The following is a 14,031-nucleotide window of genomic DNA, read 5'->3' as shown; positions in this document are numbered from 1 at the left end:
GTTTTGTTGATATATATATATGGAGACATAGAGCTGGGCTGATGGATGGAGCCAGCCTCACTCCTAGCAAAGAACCAACTGGAAGCAGGGAAAAGGAGCCAGTGAGTAGAGGGAGGAAAGAGTCTTGTCTCCAGAACATCACAGGGAGTTAAGTTGAGTTTCAGAAAATAAAATAGCCAGGTAAGCTGTGCCTTACAGCACAGAGAAAGAAAAGCTAAGAACAGGACAAATCTGGAGAGGAATTTTGGCCCCTCTCATTCAATTTGCAATTACAAATTCCCCACAATCAGCTCTGACTGCAGGCACAGAGATGACCCAAAGTCTAGAAGGTCTCAAGACATTGGATGGAAAATACTTGCAGTAAATGGATCTCAGAACAGACTTCCGTGTTCAATCTAGCTCCCAAGATACACACACACACACACACACACACACACACACACACACACACACAAACACACCCCTTCAAAAAGGAGCAAATAAGTTACAATAGAAGAAACACGTAGAAGTATAACTGTCTTGCTGTAGGTACAGAGGAGCAAAAATTTTGTGTGGGACCAATAAAATAAAGCCACTCTCCTGCAGGAGTGGTACCCGTGATTGCATCCGAGGTGACCTATAGCCACAGAGGCCTATAAATCCAGTGTTTATAGTCTTTCCACATTCAGGCTACAGGTAATTAAATTGTGGGTGCATGTCGCCTAAACTCCAGGGGCTTCCCTGTAAAGTCCCCAGGCCATCAGATGGAGGGCAGAAAGATTCCATCGGGATCCCAGGGCCCAGACTGGAGAGCCCACCCCTTCCGTCACCCTTGGGCCTGCTAAGTGCCTCTATGCCTGTTCATCCCCCAAGTTCATGGGCTTGCTCTGCAGAAGACACCAGAAAAGTGGGACAAAAGCTGCTTACTTGTGCTAATGCTTCTAGAAGCTGGGGGTTGGATTGGAGGTGGACCCTCACATTTCAATTCTTCTGTCTCTTTTTTTCTTCAGAAAAAAATTTTAAGCGTGTGATGCACAAACCACTTCCTGTGGTCTGACCTCAGTCTCGTTTAGAGGTGAAGTCCCATCAATCCCTTCTGCAGATATCTCTCGCCATGCTGAACACCACCCAAGACTTCAAAGGTGCTCCTCCCCCCTGGAATGCCCTCTTCGCCTCCCTTCCCCTTCCTCTGAGTAGCCTATGTTCAGCCCTGCGCTCAGGTAGGAGCAGTTGCCCCTTCTACCTTCTGTCCCCTCTCACTGTCCCACTTCTGACATTGATGCTAGTCACGCATCTTCCCCTTAAACTGGAAGGTGCCTGAGTGCCAGGACTGTTGGGTTTATCTCTGCATTTCTGGTGTTTACGGCAGTGCCTGGAATACGGAAAGGGATCGATCAGTGATTGTGAAAAAGGGACAGATGTCAAGAGGTCTGCCTCTCACCATTGACACGGAAGAAGAGGTGGTCCCAGCACACGGAGATGCTGAAAATAGACTGGCTACCCCAGCCTTCCTCCGGCACTCACAGCTCATCACCACTCTGCCTGGGAACGTTCAAGACATAGGCCAGGGCTCCTTTATTCCTTTGTACTTTACATCAGCCACTATAAGGAGGCTGGGACTGCCAGGTGACCCCCTCCCCATCCCTTGGATAATAATAATCTTCAAACAGTTCTGAAGGCCAAGGGGCACTCCAGCTTCCCTCCCGCCCTCTCCACCCTCTCCACCTAGGTCTTCCCTGTCCACTTCCCTGCTTCATAGTACTGACCACCACCTGAGGGACTGTACATTTTAATTCTAGATTTGTCTCTCCTTGCTTGAATGTTAGCGTCTCGAAGGCAGCACACTTTGTCTTGCTGTTTACCGCCTTATGCTTGTATACGAGAGAAGCCCAGTAAGTGTCAGCAAATGAATAAGTGAAGGCAGCTGGTTCTCAGAGTGGATGTCATTGCTGGCAAGGTCAAGCATTCCTTCTAGATTAAACCTGTAGCCCCTTCCCCATGTCCCCTGGAAACCTGAAACTTGGCAGAAATGACTCAAAGCTAATATTTATTTGGGGTGGGAGTGGCATCTAACTATCCTCCTTTCGATTCAACCTCCCCACGCATGCCATCCCCACTGCTCCCCAGACCCCAGGGGCCAATTCTTCAGCTGTCCTACAATGGCACTGTGGACACACAGCCCTCCGTCTGCTCCTCGGGTCTCACTCAAGGCCTGAGCATCTCATCCTCCTCATCTGACATCACGAATCAGGGGAAGGTGCCTAGAGACAGGCCAGTCCTCACACACAGCTTGACCAGAGCTCCTTCTTGCCCCAAAACTCACCTTCTCCTGGCTGACTTATTTGTAAAGCCTGCTTAGGAAAAAGATGCTAGGCTGAGCAGGAGACCAGAAACTAATGTGCATTAGAGCTAAGATAATTCCATGGCCATTATCTTACTATTTTACCACATTTCGTAGGGGTCACAAATTGTACACCTATTTTAAAAATCAGATAAATGAGGCAAATCAGATATCTTGCCCAAGGTCACACAGCTAGTAAAGAGCAGATATTCAAATCTAGATCTCTTTGACTCTAAAGGCCAGTCTTTTTTCTTTTTTTACATCTTTATTGGAGTATAATTGCTTTACAATGGTGTGTGAGTTTCTGCTTTATAACAAAGTGAATCAACTATACATATACGTATATCCCCATATCCCCTCCCGCTTGCATCTACCTCCCTCCCTCCCTATCCCACCTCTCTAGGTGGTTACAAAGCACGGAGCTGATCTCCCTGGGCTATGCGGCTGCTTCCCACTAAGTATCTATTTTACATTTGGTAGTGTATATGTCCATGCCACTCTCTCACTTCGTCCCAGCTAACCCTTCCCCCACCCCATGTCCTCAAGTCCATTCTCTACATCTGCGTCTTTATTCCCGTCTTGTCCCTAGGTTTTTCATGACTTTTTCTTTCTTTTTTAGATTCCATACATATATGTGTTAACATACGGTATTTGTTTTTCTCTTTCTGACTTACTTCACTCTGTATGACAGTCTCTAGGTCCATACACCTCACTACAAATAACTCAGTTTTTTTCCTTTTTATGGCTGAGTAATATTCCATTGTATAAATGTGCCACACCTTCTTTATCCATTCATCTGTCAATGGACACTTAGGTTGCTTCCATGTCCTGGTTATTGTAAATAGAGCTGCAATGAACATTGTGGTACATTACTCTTTTGGAGTTATGGATTTCTCAGGGTATATGCCCAGTAGTGGGATTGCTGGGTCATATGGTAGTTCTATTTTTAATTTTTTAAGGAACCTCCATACTGTTCTCCATAGTGGTTCTATCAATTTACATTCCCACCAACAGTGCAAGAGGGTTCCCTTTTCTCCATACCCTCTTCAGCATTTATTGTTTGTAGATTTTTTGATGATGGCCATTCTGACAGGTGTGAGGTAATACCTCATTGTAGTTTTGATTTGCATTTATCTAATGATTAGTGATGTTGAGCATTCTTTCATGTGTTTGTTGCCCATCTGCACATCTTCTTTGGAGAAATGTCTGTTTAGGTCTTCTGCCCATTTTTGGATTGGGTTGTGTGTTTTTTTGATATTGAGCTGCATGAGCTGCTTGTAAATTTTGGAGATTAATCCTTTGTCAGTTGCTTCATTTGCAAATATTTTCTCCCATTCTGAGGGTTGTCTTTTGGTCTTGTTTATGGTTTCCTTTGCTGTGCAAAAGCTTTTAAGTCTCATTAGGTCCCATTTGTTTATTTTTGTTTTTATTTCCATTTCTCTAGGAGGTGGGTCAAAAAGGATCTTGCTGTGATTTATGTCATAGAGTATTCTGCGTATGTTTTCCTCTAAGCATTTTATAGTGTCTGGCCTTACATTTAGGTATTTAATGCATTTTGAGTTTATTTTTGTGTATAGTGTTAGGGAGTGTTCTAATTTCATTCTTTTACATGTAGCTGTCCAGTTTTACCAGCAGCACTTATTGAAGAGGCTATCTTTTCTCCATTGTATATTCTTACCTCCTTTATCAAAGATAAGGTGACCATAAGTACATGGGTTTATCTCTGGGCTTTCTATCCTGTTCCATTGATCTCTATTTCTGTTTTTGTGCTAGTAACTTACTGTCTTGATTACTGTAGCTTTGTAATATAGTCTGAAGTCCGGGAGCCGGATTCCTCCAGCTCTGTTTTTCTTTCTCAAGATTGTTTTGGCTATTCGGGGTCTTTGTGTTTCCATACAAATTGTGAAATTTTTTGTTCTAGTTCTGTGAAAAATGCCAGTGGTAGTTTGATAAGGATTGCATTGAATCTGTAGATTGCTTTGGGTAGTAGAGTCATTTTCACAATGTTGATTCCTCCAATCCAAGAACATGGTATATCTCTCCATCTATTTGTATCATCTTTAATTTCTTTCATCAGTGTCTTAAAATTTTTTACATACAGGTCTTTTGTCTCCTTAGGTAGGTTTATTCCTAGATATTTTAGTCTTTTTGTTGCAATGGTAAGTGGGAGTGTTTTTTTGGTTTCACTTTCAGATTTTTCATCATTAGTGTATAGGAATGCCAGAGATTTCTGTGCATGAATTTTGTATCCTGCTACTTTACCAAATTCATTGATTAGCTCTAGTAGTTTTCTGGTAGCATCTTTAGGATTCTCTATGTATACTACCATGTCATCTGCAAACATTGATAGTTTTACTTCTTCTTTTCTCATGTGGATTCCTTTTATTTCTTTTTCTTTTCTGATTGCTGTGGCTAAAACGTCCAAAGCTATGTTGAATAATAGTGGTGAAAGTGGGCAACTTTGTCTTGTACCTGATCTTCATGGAAATGGTTTCAGTTTTTCATCACTGAGAATGACGTTGTCTGTGGGTTTGTCATATATGGCCTTTATTATGTTGAGGTATGTTCCCTCTATGCCTACTTTCTTGAGGGTTTTTACCATAAATGGGTGTTGAATTTTGTTGAAAGCTTTTTCTGCATCTATTGAGATGATCATATGGTTTTTCTCCATCAATTTGTTAATATGGTTTATCACATTGATTGATTTGCGTATATTGAAGAATCCTTGCATTCCTGGGATTAACCTCACTTGATCATGCTGTATGATCCTTTTAATGTGCTGTTGGATTCTATTTAATAGTATTTTGTTGAGGATTTTTGCATTTATGTTCATCAGTGATATTGGCTTGTAGTTTTATTTTTTTCTGACATCTTTGTCTGGTTTTGGTATCAGGGTGATGGTGACCTCATAGAATGAGTTTGGGAGTGTTCCTCCCTCTGCTATATTTTGGAAGAGTTTGAGAAGGATAGGTGGTCTTCTCTAAATGTATGATAGAATTAGCCTGTGAAGCCACCTGGTCCTGGGCTTTTGTTTGTAGAAGTTTTTTAATCACAGTCTCAATGTCAGTGCTTGTGATCAGTCTGTTCATATGTTCTATTTCTTCCTGGTACAGTCTTGGAAGGTTGTGCATTTCTAAGAATTTGCCCATTTCTTCCAGGTTGTCCATTTTATTGGCATAGAGTTTCTTTTAGTAATCTCTCATGATCCTTTGTATTTCTGCAATGTCAGTTGTTACTTCTCCTTTTTCATTTCTAATTCTATTGATTTGAATCTTCTCCCTTTTTTTGTTGATAAGTCTGGCTAATGGGTTACCAATTTTGTTTATCTTCTCAAAGAACCAGCTTTTAGGTTTATTGATCTTTGTTATCATTTCCTTCATTTCTTTTTCATTTATTTCTGATCTGATATTTATGATTTCTTTCCTCTGGCTAACTTTGAGGATTTTTTGTTCTTCTTTCTCTAATTGCTTTAGGTGTAAGGTTAGGTTGTTTATTTGAGATGTTTCTTGCTTCTTCAGGTAGGACTGTGTTGCTATAAACTTCCCTCTTAGAATTTCTTTTGTTGGATCCCATAGGTTTTTAGTCATCATGATTTCATTGTCACTTGTTTCTAGGTATTTTTTGATTTCCTCTTTGATTCCTTCAGTGATCTCATGGTTATTTAGTAGTGTATTGTTTAGCCCCCATGTGTTTGTGTGTTTTACAGATTGTTTCCTTTTAATTGATATCTAGTCTCATAGCATTGTTGTCAGAAAAGATACTTGATACGATTTCAGTCTTCTTAGATTTACCAAGGCTTGATTTGTGACCCAAGGTATGATGTACCCTAGAGGATGTTCCATGAGCACTTGAGAAGAAAGTGTATTATGTTGTTTTGGATGGAATGTCCTATAAATATCAATTAAGTCCATCTTGTTTAATGTATCATTTAAAGCTTTTGGTTCCTTATTTATTTTCATTTTGGATGATCTGTCCATTTGTGAAAGTTGGGTGTTAAAATCCCCTACTATGACTGTGTTACTGTCAATTTCCCCTTTTATGGCTGTTAACATTTGCCTTATGTATTGAGGTATTCCTATGTTGATTGAATAAATATTTACAATTGTTATATCTTCTTCTTGGATTGATCCCTTGATCATTATGTAGTGTCCTTCTTTGTCTCTTGTAATAGTCTTTATTTATTTTATTTTTTTGCAGTATGCGGGCCTCTCACTGTTGTGGCCTCTTCCATTGTGGAGCACAGGCTCCGGACGTGCAGGCTCAGCAGCCATGGCTCACGGGCCTAGCCGCTCCGCGGCATGTGGGATCTTCCCACACCGGGGTACGAACTTGTGTCCCCTGCATCGGCCGACAGACTCTCAGCCACTGCGCCACCAGGGAAGCCCCAATAGTCTTTATTTTAAAGTCTATTTTGTCTTATATTTGAATTGCTACTCCAGCTTTCTTCTGATTTCCATTTGCATGGAATATCTTTTTCCATCCCTTCACCTTCAGTCTGTATGTGTTCCTAGGTCTGAAGTGGGTCTCTTGTAGACAGAGTATATTTGGGTCTTGTTTCTGTATCCATTTCAGCCAGTCTGTCTTTTGGTTGGAGTATTTAATCCATTTACATTTAAGGTAATTATTGATATGTATGTTCCTATTACCATTTTCTTCATTGTTTTAGGTTTGTTATTGTACATCTTTTCTTCTCTTGTGTTTCCTGCCTAGAGAAGTTCCTTTAGCGTTTGTTGTAAAGCTAGTTTGGTGGTGCTGAATTCTCTTAGCTTTTGCTTGTCTGTAAAGGTTTTAATTTTTCCTTCGAATCTGAATGAGATCCTTGCTGGGTAGAGTAGTCTTGATTGTAGTTTTTTCCCTTTCATCACTTTATAGTTGTCCTGCCACACCCTTCTGGTTTGCAGAGCTTCTGCTGAGAAATCAGCTGTTAACCTTATGGGGATTCCCCTTTATGTTATTTGTTGCTTTTCCCTTGCTGCTTTTAATATGTTTTCTTTGTATTTAATTTTTGACAGTTTGATTAATATGTGTCTTGGTGTGTTTCTCCTTGGATTTATCCTGTATGGGACTCTCTGTGCTTCTTTGACTTGATTGACTCTTTCCTTTCCCATAGTGGGAAATTTTCAGCTATAATCTCTTCAAATATTTTCTCACTCCCTTTCTTCTTCTCTTCTTCTTCTGGGACCCCTATAACTCAAATGTTTGTATGTTTAATGTTGTCCCAGAGGTCTCTGGTCTGTCTTCAATTCTTCTTATTCTTTATTTTGTTCTGTAGCAATTTTTTCCACTATTTTATCTTCCAGGTCAGTTATCTGTTCTTCTGTCTCAGTTATTCTGCTATTGATCCCTTGTAGAGGATTTTTAATTTCATATATTGTGTTTTTCATCAGTGTTTGTTTGCTCTTTATTTCTTCTAAGTCCCTTTTAAATGTTTCTTTTATTTTCTCCATTCTATTTCCAAGATTTTGTATCATCTTTACTATCATTACTCTGAATTCTTTTTCAGGTAGACTGCCTATTTCCTCTTCATTTGTTTGGTCTGGTGAGTTTTTACCTTGCTCCTTCATCTGCTGTGTATTTCTCTGTCTTCTTATTTTGCTTAACTTACTGTGTTTGGGGTCTCTTTTTTGAAGGATGCAGGTTCGTAGTTCTCATTGTTTTGGTGTCTGCTCCCAGTGGGTAAAGTTGGTTCAGTGGCTTGTGTAGTCCTCCTGGTGGAGGGGACTGCTGCCTGTGTTCTTGTGGATGAGGCTTGATCTTGTTTTTCTGTTGGGCAGGACCATGTCCAGTGGTTTGTTTTGAGGATCTGTGAACTTATTATGCTTTTAGGCAGACTCTCTGCTAATGGTTGGGGTTGTGTTCCTGTCTTGCTTGATTTTTTGGCATGGGGTGTCCAGCACTGTAGCTTGCTGGTCATTGAGTGGAGCTGGGTCTTAACATTGAGATGGAGATCTCTGGGAGAGCTTTCACCATTTGATATTACATGGGGACGGGAGGTCTCTGGTGGACTGATGTCCTGAACTCGGCTCTCCCACCTAATAGGCTCAGTCCTGACAGCCGGCCAGAGCACCCAGACCCTGTCAGCTACACGGTTGCTAGTTTTGGAGGAGCTCCTGAAGAGGCATGGGGTGGCTGTGGCTCACTGTGGGGACCCAGTCTCCTCTTTTTAACAGACATGAAGCATCCTGAGGAATAGGAAAGGCCACTGTTGGCATTTATTTTGGTGCCTGTCTTGAGTGTGACTTCTCCCTTTAACAACTGAAAGTTCCATTATTTTGAGCTCTCCATTTGGCTAAAATGGCATGGATGTGACTCTAGAGAATCCTGGTACAAAAAAGTGTCTGAATGATCGTATAGGGTCCCACCCATCCATTATATAGGTGAAGAAACTGAAGCCAAGAGGGAAATGGTTGCATCCCAATTCTCACAAATATTGATGACTCATGGCACTTAGAACCCCAGTCTTCAATTTTTATGCCTTTGTACTGACCCCATCAGGTCTGCTTTTTATGGTCTCAGCACAGCAAAGGGACATGAGCCACCAGTTTCACCCCATGTACCCATCCCAAATCGGGTGAAGGATTCACTGAATGGGCCATATCGCTGCACAGATAGGGATTCCCAGAATGTCAGAGGTGGGCCAATCCCCCAGGGAACCAGGGGCAGCAAACATGGGGGTAGGGAGTAGAAGAGGGGCTGGCATGTGCCAAAGGGCAGTGACAGGTGACACTTGCCAGAAACAGATATGGGGACACCCTGAAGACAACTTGGGGTCCCACCCAGCTCCCAGATTGATTATACTTCCAAAATAGACCCTGTTCTTGTTTTCCAATAGATGTCTCACTTTTGAAAGGAGAGTAGTGAAGTAGTGTGCCTGGCAAAAATCACACTGCCCTGGTCTCTTTAACTCCACCCAGTAGGGCCACAAATCAGGCAGCCTCCAGGGAGCCGTCCCAGGATGGGACATTTATGGCTCTCCTTTGGAAATCCAGCTCGCGGACAATTTCTGCCTCATAAGCAGACCTGCCCATGTAGAACCTAGACATCCATATTGTTGATTTATGCCTTTAATACTGCGAGCTTCATTTAGCCAGTCTGGAAAACACATTTTGTTGTGGGAAGCTGGAGATTTTCTTTCCTCGCCCATCCTCACTAGACATTCATTTTGATAGTGGGTTTTGTCCTTGTTGTTTTCCCTGCTCCTTTTCCAACAGGTCTATTCTTTTGTCTCAGCCAGTGTCCCTTCCGGTTATGGCTGGCCTGGGGCTTCTCCAGGAAAGGAGGGCAAGGGCGCAGGGGCCAGATCCTGGTTGGGACAGGCGAAGAATGCTTGCTGAGATTTTAATATTTTCACAAAAGGCACTGTAGTCATAATAGTAATTACCCTCCCCCACCCCAGAGAATATTTCAGCACACTAAAACTTTCCACCATTTTCATTTATCTAAATAAATGCACCATTTTCACACTTGCAATTATGCTTACATACACGCTTAAAAATACTTTTAGTCAATATTGCTTCATGTGCAGAAATGTACTTCTCTTGGTAGTGAAGTTGCTTTCTGTGGGGAGGGGCAGGGCAATGAAGATTTTGTAGATTGTTTTATTCCAATATGTCCTGAGTCATTTTCCAGGGTAACACACAGCAGAATAGCATACATGATAGCTCCAGAGCATTATCTCCACATGTTCCCTGGGGGCCAATTCATTTCCTTTTCAGGGATTCTCCTTAAGTTATACATCAAACCATGCTTTTCAAGTTTTTTTAGATTTCTCACTTTCAAGTTGATATGTCTTGGTTTTGCTGTTGTTTCTTCCATCCTTTTTCTTCCCTTGTCATGTGCTTTTTAGTTCTTTTCATAAGATCTCGTGTTCTCTGCCCCCTCCTCCCACACAAACACATATCCTCAACTCTCCCCATCTCAGTCTCTTCTAGGCACTCATGCTATTTTTCTTCTCAGCGGTGAAGTCACTGAATCTGCTGGTGTCTGTGGAAGCTGATGGGGGTGGGGAGGGAGAAAATCTATTGTCCCATCTTTGCCAAGAGGACATTGTATCTTACCATGACTAGGGCTTGTTTAAGGTGACAGTAAACCCACAGGTTTACTCACTCCTGTGCTCTCATTTGGTCATGTTGGGAAACCAGCATGGCTAGATGGACTCCAGGATCTCCAGGAGGAGCCACCAAGGCTCTTACAGGGATATAAGCCATATGTGTCATCCCAGAGAGTGAAAGCAGCAGGTAGTTATGGGACTGGGACTGGGTTCGTTTAGAGCTTGGAAACGGTCCAGGTAGATGCCCCAGGCAGGTAACTGGGGAGCTCAGCTCTGAGAATGAAATGACAGAGCACAGAAGGTGCTCACATTCTCCTGCATCTCCTCGTCTGAGTGTGGCTTTGGTGTGGAGGGAAGTTGAGTCCAGAAGGGCAGTCTTACTGGGAAGGAACTGTGGTACACGCAGCTGCTCTTCCATGAAGAAGTTCTGACAAGTTCGAGGGAATGTGAGGATAGAGGGAGGCATAGTGATGGCTCTCCTCTGTCTTCCTCCTCTGTACCACCCCAGGATATGACCCAGAAGGAAACTTCGGGCAGGCGGGCAGAAGGACATGGCAGGGAGGGGATTCTTTTGCTTATGTTTCATGTTGTGTATGTGTTCTTCTTCCTCATGTGTTTCCTTTCTCTCTTCACCTTCATCGCTTATAAAACCAGAACAGCCGCTTCTTTAGCAGGCACCCTCTCTGCCACCCATCCTACCACGCCAACTGCAGTGACAAATGATGCTCACTGGAGCCCCCGCTCAAGGTGTTCAGCTCTTAATGAGAAAAGGGAGGGCCAAGTGAGCCAGACTAGGACTTGAGAAGGGGTTCCAGAAGCTGTCTAGCACCTGCCACCTGAATCTTCCCTCCCTTCCCCCCACCTCCAGCTTGCACCACCTCAATTCCTTCTGTGGGCCAGAGACGGACCATCATCAGCCCTCCCTCTTCTTATTCGTGGGGGAAGGGAGGTTGGAAGTCACATGTGTGTGACCAGTGCAGCAGGGAGGTGGGGGGAGGATGGAGTTGCTTAGAGAGTGGATGACAGAGAGGAAGTGAGGAAAAGAAGAAAGGAAACAGGAAATGGGAGGAAGTGAAGAAAAGAACAGGTGGGAAGAGGCACATCAGGAAATGGATAGAAGGGCAGGAACAGGAGAGGAGGAAGAGACCGTGCAGGGAAAAGAGAGCATGTGTTCACTGTATATTTATGCATGTGTTACATGGAATGGGAGGAACAGGGTGACTCATCACAGGACAATCTCCAAAAGAAAACAATATTTGAGGGACACAGTTTTCCTTTTGAATCTGGCTCTTAGGAAAGGAGCAGAGCCTGGGGAAGAAAGATACCTTTATTTTCCCTTAACTCCCAGCTGATTACACTCCATTTCCTTGCTCCTATTCTCCAAGAAAAGTGCAATTGCTATTTTGCTCTCAAATGGGGTCTATATAATTAAAAACAGCTTTGTAAGTAAGCATCAAGAGGGGGGAAAAGATGTCTGTCTGCACGCGTGGAGCTGGGGGACAGCCTCCGAACCCACCATGCCTTTCCTGGGTAGAAAGGTTGCTTTTGTTTCCCTGAGGAAAAATGCCCCCTCTTCTCTGCACTGTTTGCGTTGGCATGAAAGAAAGAGAGCTTTACCTGGATGCAGCCTCGGCAGGGAGTTGTCTTCTATCTGCTTTGCATGCTGCGCACCGTAAATTGGTACTGTGCTGATAATTCCGGGGAGGGCGGGGTGTGTGCCGGAGAACCCGGCATTGTGAGCACCTGCAAAAAACCACTGTACTAGGAAATGATCTTTTCCCTCCACACCATGGCAAGATGTTACCCATGGAATCTTCTCCTGACAGTAACGATGGTGGCAGAGAGTGAGCATAATTTCCATGTTTCCACTGAGGTAGTTATTTATACAATTCTGTGCCGGAGTCAAAGTCTTTTTTTTATTTTATTTCTTTAACTTTGCCGGCTGCTGCGGCTTTTGCAACAAAATAATTACTTTTGTGCCAAGTACTTAGGTAACAAGATAAACAAGAGGCAACATAAATGGAATGTAAATATGGAACAAGTGTCTGTGAAGGGAAAAGGCAGCCCAGGGAGAGAAAGCCTGGTTTGTTTTCCTGCATCTGGTAAATCCCCAAGGAGCCGAGAAAGCTTCCTTCATCTGCCCCTCAGTGGTTCTGCAACTCTGCAGGGAAGGACTGCTGTCCAAATCCTGGTGAGGAAGCCAAGTGCTCAAGGATCAGGATTCAATTCATATTAAGGACAAAGGTGTGTGTAAGCCAGGCGGGGGAAGACACAGCACTGTTTGTAAAACACAGAAAGCTGCCTCATGGTCCCAGCTCTGACGCCCATTCTCCAAGTAACTTTGAGCAAGTCATTTCTCCTCCCTGGATCTCCATGTACTCGTTTCTAACACGAGTGGTGAATTAGGTGAGCTCACGCGATTTCTTCCAGATATTTTCATTACTGAATAGTCTTTGGAATTCACAACTGAGGAGTAGAAAATGAGGAATCTAAATTTCAAATCTGAACCTTTACCTGGCCAGGCAGCTGTTGTTTTATAATATCATCTGCAGTAAGTTGAATAGTCATTAGTACCCCCAAAGATATATCCTCCCAGAATCTCCTGTGAATGTGACCTTATTTGGAGAAAAGGTCTTTGCAGATATCGTTGTTAAGAATTTCAAAATGAGATGGATTAGGGTGGACCCTAAATGCCATGACAAGTCTCTGTAAGAGAATAGATGGGGAAACAGACCCAGAGGCTCAAGGAGATGGCCATGTGAAAAGAGAGGCAGAGATTGGAGTGATGCTGCCACAGTCCAAGGAACGCTGGGAGCCACCAGAAGCCGGAAGAGGCAAGGAAGGATACTCCCTTAGAGCCTTTGAGGGAACACGGCCCTATTGACACTTTTATTTCAGAGTTCCAGCCTCCAGAACTGTGAAAACATATCTCTGTTGTTTTAAGCTGTCTAGTTTGTGGTACTTCGTTACAGTAGCTTCAGGAAACGAATACATCATCCATAAGCCTGAAATGAGGACCCATCCTCTTGGCTGGATCTCCCCCTGTCTCTCATATTTTAGAAGATTAAAATCTGTCCACATGGGCATAACCAGAAAAAGAAAAAGAGAAGAAGATCTGGAAGCAAAGAAGGATAAGAGGCATCGTCCTGCCCAGCACCCGCCTTGGCAGAAGTCTCTCTGGAACACGTCATGAGAGGATTCCAGCTAAGGAAATATGGGGACAATGATGCTCCACAATTACCCTAAAGTGAAATTGAAAAGCAATATCATCTCGATGATATAACCAATCTGTATTTATAATTTCAAAAGTAAAATTAGTGTACTAATAGTGACATGAGGAGGAATAAAGAAAAAGTAATTTATAATAAAATGTTTTCAATATGTAAGTGATTGAGTTGTCTATACTGGGAAATATTATTAGGTAGTACTTAAAGGTTTTCACTATATTTGGGTCACTGTGCATGCAGGACTGATGCAGGTGAGTTGTACTGATAACTCAAATAGCATGAAGAGCTTTGCCATCAGTGACATCTTTTCTGGGAAAGTGAACAATCTTTCCTTGATTTATAAGGAGGTTGTGTTTCTGGAAAACACAGGATATATTAAAACAATATTTTAAAACATAGTATGGTTTTATGTCATACAGTGGAGTTGAGTTCTG

The sequence above is a fragment of the Orcinus orca genome, chromosome 6 (assembly GCF_937001465.1).
Source record: "Orcinus orca chromosome 6, mOrcOrc1.1, whole genome shotgun sequence".
Lineage (NCBI taxonomy): Eukaryota > Metazoa > Chordata > Mammalia > Artiodactyla > Delphinidae > Orcinus > Orcinus orca.
Note: the sequence above shows the minus strand (reverse complement) of the source record.